Consider the following 7063-nt stretch of genomic DNA (forward strand, 5'->3'; position numbering starts at 1 on the left):
GAAAGGTTAAAAACAAAGTAAAAGGAAAACCGGAATAAATAAAATTAAACTCCTGCCAACCAACAAAGGCAACCAAAACCCCCCAAGAATTAACCTGGAAACAAGGAAAAGGGCCCCCAAGTCCTCCGGCAAGGGCAAAACCCCGGAAGAAGCAACGCCAATGCCTGAACAAAGTGCCTTCCTTAATAGCTTGGGAGACATTTTTCTCCTGGTGACTCTCCTTAGGCATGCTATATACTGTAGAATCACTTTCTTCTTGGTCTCACAATCTCATTGATGAGAAAGAAGATCAGGGACTCAACTGAGTTATATGATGTCACAGCAAAGGTTCTCTTATGTCCTGAGTCCTCATTGACCTTGGAGGGCCAGGGCCAATATTTTGGCTATCCTCTTAACCCATCTATCTTTGAAAGTTTTGGTCTCCAAACCACAATTGTTGAACATCTAGAAGAGATGGTTAATGACATTACATTGTAGTGGGAGCACCTTGAAATACAAAGTGTAGCCAGAGACTTGTTATTTTTTATCAACCTAGGATGTTCTAGTAGTTGAATCTCTTTTATCTTATCTAGGGCTAGCCATGTCATTATTTTTCTACAACAAATTTAATTAAAAGCTTTATCCTTCAGCCTGTACTAGAAATGATCTCTTGTTATTTCTGTTCTTCTGTATCTAAATTTAATGAAATTTTGTTATCTTTTCGTGAATTATCCTGATTGAAAATTTGGCATTGTGGAGGAGGTATAAGTGGGCCTTGAAGTCCTTGATGTAAACTTTTCACCAAAGCTCACTTATTGTTTATATTGGGCAGATATTTTACTTGTGCAGTATTATTTACATTTACAACAGGAAATAGTAACATTTCCTTCCATCATCAATGAATAGATGAAATAAGGTGTCTACTTTTCATAAAGGCTGGGATTGAACATATCTTAATTACCTTGCCTTCTTTTATCTGATAAGTTGTAGAGTATTATAGCAGCATAAAAGAAATAGATGTATGAATGGATGGGTGGGAGAGGAAAAGGTGAAGAAATAAGAAATTCAGTAAATTTATATGTAATTTAAAATATCTTCTGCCATTCCAAGAAAAAAATTCCATTCCTTTTCCAGTGAGTTCCCTCAAAAGTGTATTTTATTAAATAGTAAACATTTTATAGAATTTTTTTTTTTTCCAGTACCGGGAACTGAACTCACGACTTTGCGCTTGCCAGGCAGGCGCTTTGCCGCTGAGCTAAATCCCCAGCCCCCTGTATAGAATTTTTTTAATCAGGCATTTATTTCAACCCACTCATTGTAAAATTTGAGAAAAAGAATAAAAAACAAGTAACAAACCAGGTGGTATCTGTAGTGGTACTGATTTAGCTACCAGAGTTCTAAAGTTGTAAATATCCCTTTAAAGGGCAGGGTACAAAGTTGCAGTGTAAGTTCTCTGGTGAAGCTAAGGTAAGTCCAATGCTAAGGGTCAGTTTGTGTCCCTCCCAATATGTGTTGAAGTCCTTCCTCTGGAACCTATGAATGTGACCTTATTTACAAATAAGGTCTTTTCAGATGCGATTAGGAGAGTTAAACTGAGACCATAATGGGATAGGCTGGATCAAAATTTTTGTAAGAAGAGATAGATATTCAAAAGAAAGATGATATAAAGCTGCATACAAAGCACCCCAATGTGAAGACAGATTAAAGCATGAAGCCTCACCACACCAAAGACTTCCAGCAACTCCCAGAAACTTGGAAAGACTCATGAAACAGATTCCTTCTCTGAATCCCTAAGAAAGAACAAATCCTGCTAAACCCTTAATTATTAACTTTTGGCCCCAAAACTGTGAAAGGATGGATATCTGTTGTTTATCCATGTTTTACTGTAATTTGTTTCAGTGGTCCAGAAAATTAACATACCTGAGTACACAAGCACAGGGAACTATCATAAACCGAGTTTTTCTTCAAAGATTTATAGAGCTATATCTACACCAACGGTCCCTAAAAACTGTACCCCTCATTCCCCCACCTCTAACTCAGAAGGTACCCAGAGAAAAGAACACAGAAAAAACGTGAAAAAAAAACCACAGAAAAAACGAGAAAAAGAAAGGAGAAGGTGATCAAAATGGGCTTCATTTTCTCCTACTTTTTGTAGCATTTTGCTTCCATTAAGTCCTGCATCCATGGCTTTAAAATAAATCACAAATTTAGAGAGTGTATATTTATGTAGTCTATCTCATCATAACCCAATTCACCTGAAATGTTCTGACACTCTTGAAAATAATTTGAATTAATGAATAAAACATGATAAACTGATAATTAGCTTTTGAAGGTGAACTCTTTAACAGGAGGGTAATTCAGTAATGTTCTAATTGTTTTCCCAGGCATCAGACCTTAGCTGACATTTGGTTTCAGCTCCAGCATAACAATTCTTGGGCTATGTTTAGAAAGATCATGAACAATTTCCTAGAAGTTGGCCAGAAATTATTCACAATGCCTGGATTACACACTTCAAAAAATGTGAAGTTGTATGTTATTCAAGATTCCAAATCTAGCACTGGCAAGAACTCTTGGCTCAGAATATTTAACAGAAACTTATGAACAGCCCTATATTCTTATTTCTAAGGAAAACAATATGACAGACAATTTTCCTAGTAGATAATGAACAATTTAAAAACTGTGGATGCTAATATCATGTCAATTGGGTTAGTTTATCACTCCAGAAATAAGAATAGCCAGCTAGTTTGCTATGAATAATTCTAATTTTAAATGCTCTTCCCATATATGGAGAGGGATGAGAGTTATACAGAAAGTTAATAAAATATTTTACATGTATTCTTTTCAAGTTGATTATCTGGCAGTTCACAGGTATGGGAGGAGAGAGTGACAGTCTTCATGAACAAAATGTATTTAGTAAGTCTATGTTCAGACACAGTAGTTTTGAAATTTTCTTCATATTTGATTTAAATAAGTAGTGTAAGTGATAAGGGCTTGTCATCCTATGAAATATTCTTGGTGTTTCTTCCTAAAACCCAAGTTCTGCTATTAGCAGAAAACAAACCCTACTGTAGGGGAACCCAAAAAATTGCCAGAACCCTATTCTTGAATATGGTCCTCTTTACCTGAACCAAATATTTTTTTCATATCAACTGTAAGAAATCCCCTACCCCTCTCCAGGCATTAATTTCTTCCAGTCCATATTTTGGTGAAAGAAACTTTTACTAAGTTTGATATTTACAAAACATTGAAAGGTACTATGTTATTGGTTTTAATATTCAATTTTTTGTCTTTCTAAAGAAGGAGAAAGATGGGGCAGTGGAACAGGTATAGACAGAAATGAATAAAAACAGAATATTTTACCTTTTTCTTTCAAACATTTCTTTTGAAACATAATCATGAGACACAGGCTCTGTGAGTCCTTAGAAGCCTTACATGGCACTCGGAACAGCTGTGTTATGTAGATGTGCTGTACTTATGGGAATGAAGAGAGAGTCAAACAAGTGGCCTGGTAGAGGCACAATATGTAATTTGTTGTAATATTCTTCTTCCAAAGAATTGCAAGGCTTAAACAAAGAGGAAAATATTTCTCAAATTGGATACACTGCCTAAAGCTTATCTAAGGAAGAGAAGAAACAAATGATCACCTTCATGTCATAACTAATAAAGAGTGAAGATATAAATGTACCCCAGGCAATGTTACATTTACCCTGCTAATCTGGATAGTATCAGAGAGTGATGATAATGGCTGAGGGTGTTCACAGAATTGGGGAAGGAAGCAGGGAACTTTTGTCATACAAAAATATCACCAGTGTCTTTATTTTATTGAAATGGAAAAGATTTTCTTAAAGAATTCCTGATAAAAATAAAGATTAATTTGGTCATGGCTTCAAATTCAGCTTAGTACAGGACTACAGACAAAGTAAAATGTGATATATTTTACTTGTCTGACTCAATAAAATTGATAGTAGCTCCCTTTCATACTGGGACATTATTGACATATAGAGGATTATATCATGTGACATATTGGGGAGAAATTAACATATGGGAAGATTTTATTACATAAAACAGAGAACTGGCATAACACTATATAAATTGCTGAAATTGTATTTACTATTTTAAATTTAGTACTCCACTGGCATACAAGGGGCAGTTACTTAGTATTTTAACTACAATAAATTTAATAATAATTTACACAATTACCAATCGTCATATTGCAAAACCAAAAAGAAAAATCCATTTGAAGTTCCCGAGTCTACTTAGAGACACCTAGAACCTCTGATGAAAGGTCTTTGGCATGATCTGGCAAGATGTAAAGGATAAAGGCATTTATGATGAATATAGAGTTTGATAAAGAGGCAGAAATTTGAACCCTGAGTTTATTGCCTTCTGCTGCTCAAGTCAGGCTCACAAATACACAGGTGAGGATGGACATGGAAGTTCTATACCAAGGCAGTGTTGTCATGTCTGATTGATAAAGTGGAATCCCCTATCCCCTAACTAGTGAATGGAGGCATGCCAACTTATTTAAAGCCCAGCTTTGTTTGGTTGGGTTTTTTTTTTTTTTGTAAAGTCAGCATAGCCTTATCTATTTTATCTCTCTTTGATATCTGTGGCAATACTCTTCAAATATGAAGTGATGGTGGTATCAAGGCAAAGCTTAAAATGCCTTTTGCCAAAGGACTGATGTTGGACAGAGCCCTGATTGCATAAAAATATGAGAAGAAAAAATCACAAGAATATTTTCCCCATAAGTTGTTTTCTGCAGAGTTACAAACAGGTAAAAAAAAACCAAACAAACAAACAAAAAAAAAAAACCACAGTTTTTTACATTTCAAAATATTACTCAAGTTTTTATATGTGCATTCCAAAATTTCCAATAAGAAGTCTGGTTGTTGTAAAAAAATACTGCTTTCAATTTGTAGATACAAAATGCATATGGATCAAGCAATATATTTAGATTTCGAGAATAAAGTTGAAATTGGAGCACGTCAATAACTAGGCATAGACACCATTCAATAATTTGAGAGGGTATATTTATAATTATTTTGTTAATAGTAACTATTTCAAAGTAGTCAGACATCCAATTTTTGTGAGAGCAAGTTTTCTTAGAGCAAAGCAAAGTGCATAGCTTCATATTATCTAGCTTTGACTTCATGTGTTTCATTTCAAAGAAGAAATTCAAACACAGTATAAATGACATTTTAAAGCAAGTTTTTAAAAAAATTATAGAAATAACAATGTTGGGATCAATTTGATGGGCAAATTACTCTCTTCCACTAAATTCAGCTTTTATTTTCAGCACATTTTTGTAAAATAATTATTATCCCTACTTTTTGTAGAAAAGAATCAGCAAATTATCCAGGAAGTTGTCTCAGAGTTTGTGGTGAAGCCAGCAACTGTATTCACCATTCTGTGAGGTTCAATCTTATGCCCAGACCCCTGACCACCAATCTTTACCCCACCCCAACAGTTTTGAACATCTTTCTCTAATCTTTTTTAAAACCAGATGCCACCATGTGAAATTTTACTTGACTATTTGATAAAAGCTTAACTATTCAAAATCTCAAGAATTTGATTTCTTTTACATGTCTAATAATTATAGTTCAAAGCCATAATAAACAAAAAGCATTTTATGGAAGGTCTTCATCCAGTATTAGCCTTTCTTCATACAAGTATCCTGCACTGAAATTACACAACAATATATTTTAGATAGTCTTGACAAGTGTCCAATAAAACCTACATGTTATTGTTGGTTAATATAACTTAATATACCCATACTGTTGTTTTTGTATATTGCAGAGACTTTTTTGTAAACTGAGTCTTTAGTAAAGCCAACTTTTTTGTTTTGCTGATTTTCTTAGTCTTGTTTTACCCAGTTCTGCAACTACTTAGAATTGAAGATTTGATAAAGGCTCATGTTCTCCACTCAAACTCTGTAGCTTATATAAAATGACACGGGGGCTGGGGATTTAGCTCAGCGGCAAAAGCGCCTGCCTGGCAAGCGCAAGGTCATGAGTTCGGTTCCCGGTACCGGAGAAAAAAAACCAAAAAAAAAAAAAAAAAAAAAATGACACGATTACGTTACCAACTCAAACTGCTACGCAATAATTTTGCTAGATAAAATGGTGCCTTCACATTATATCTACCTATTAATCCCCTGTATTCTAAAATGATTAAGATTTCCAAATGTAGAGTTTGAAATCTTCTTCTTAATGTAAAATCAACCTATTCATTGGAAATAAATTTACCTTAGCACTAAAAAAAGACAGGTATCAAAAGTTTCGGGACTCACATTTTAAAGATTCTATGTATATGCATTGATCTTATAGTTGGCCACTGTACAACTACTTATTTTTAGTTATACTTCATGCACAAAATTATTATAGTTCTAGTCTTTGGAAATTGCATTTAGAGCAGTCCTTCTGTTCATAAAAGGGCATGACACAATTCTATATAGTCTTGGTTAACTAGATCAAACTTTAAGGTACTCAGCTTGATCATACATATTAATGATCAAATTTGACTTCAGATATATCTGGCAGTTTCCATAGTCAACTCAGCCATTTAAGAGGGTTGGCTTTCCATTACTGAGAAAGGGGAAAGAACACCTGCAAACTGGAGATCTTCCTCGGTCCTTTCACACCTGAACACTGAAGATTCCTCCTGGAATTCTTTAAACTCTGTGACCTCTCCTGACTCCCATGCACTTTAATCAAGTAGCATTTATAAGGTTAACCCAATGTAGAACCCTGTCTCCCAGTCACCGTTCATGATTGTACTGACTTGTGAATTCATTCTTGGAAGTAACAACCTTGTAGGCCACATGAGAATGATGAAACAGCACATCCATCTTTTACTATAAGCTCTGATATTCCTCTCAGTACTAGCAAGGAGACAATGGAGATATGCCATATAAATGATCCAATTCACCCGATAGAAGCCTTTCTAGTTATCGAAGCATACCATTCAAAAACCAGGATACACCAGAAATAAATCTCTCTGTTTCACAAAACCAATAGCTGTTATTAGGTAAAACATTAGGTTTTAGGACTTAGTTCAAATAATTCTTGCTGCAGTGTCAAGA

This window comes from Chinchilla lanigera, unplaced genomic scaffold, assembly GCF_000276665.1.
Source record: "Chinchilla lanigera isolate Chin_1 unplaced genomic scaffold, ChiLan1.0 scaffold00029, whole genome shotgun sequence".
Classification (NCBI taxonomy): Eukaryota; Metazoa; Chordata; class Mammalia; order Rodentia; family Chinchillidae; genus Chinchilla; species Chinchilla lanigera.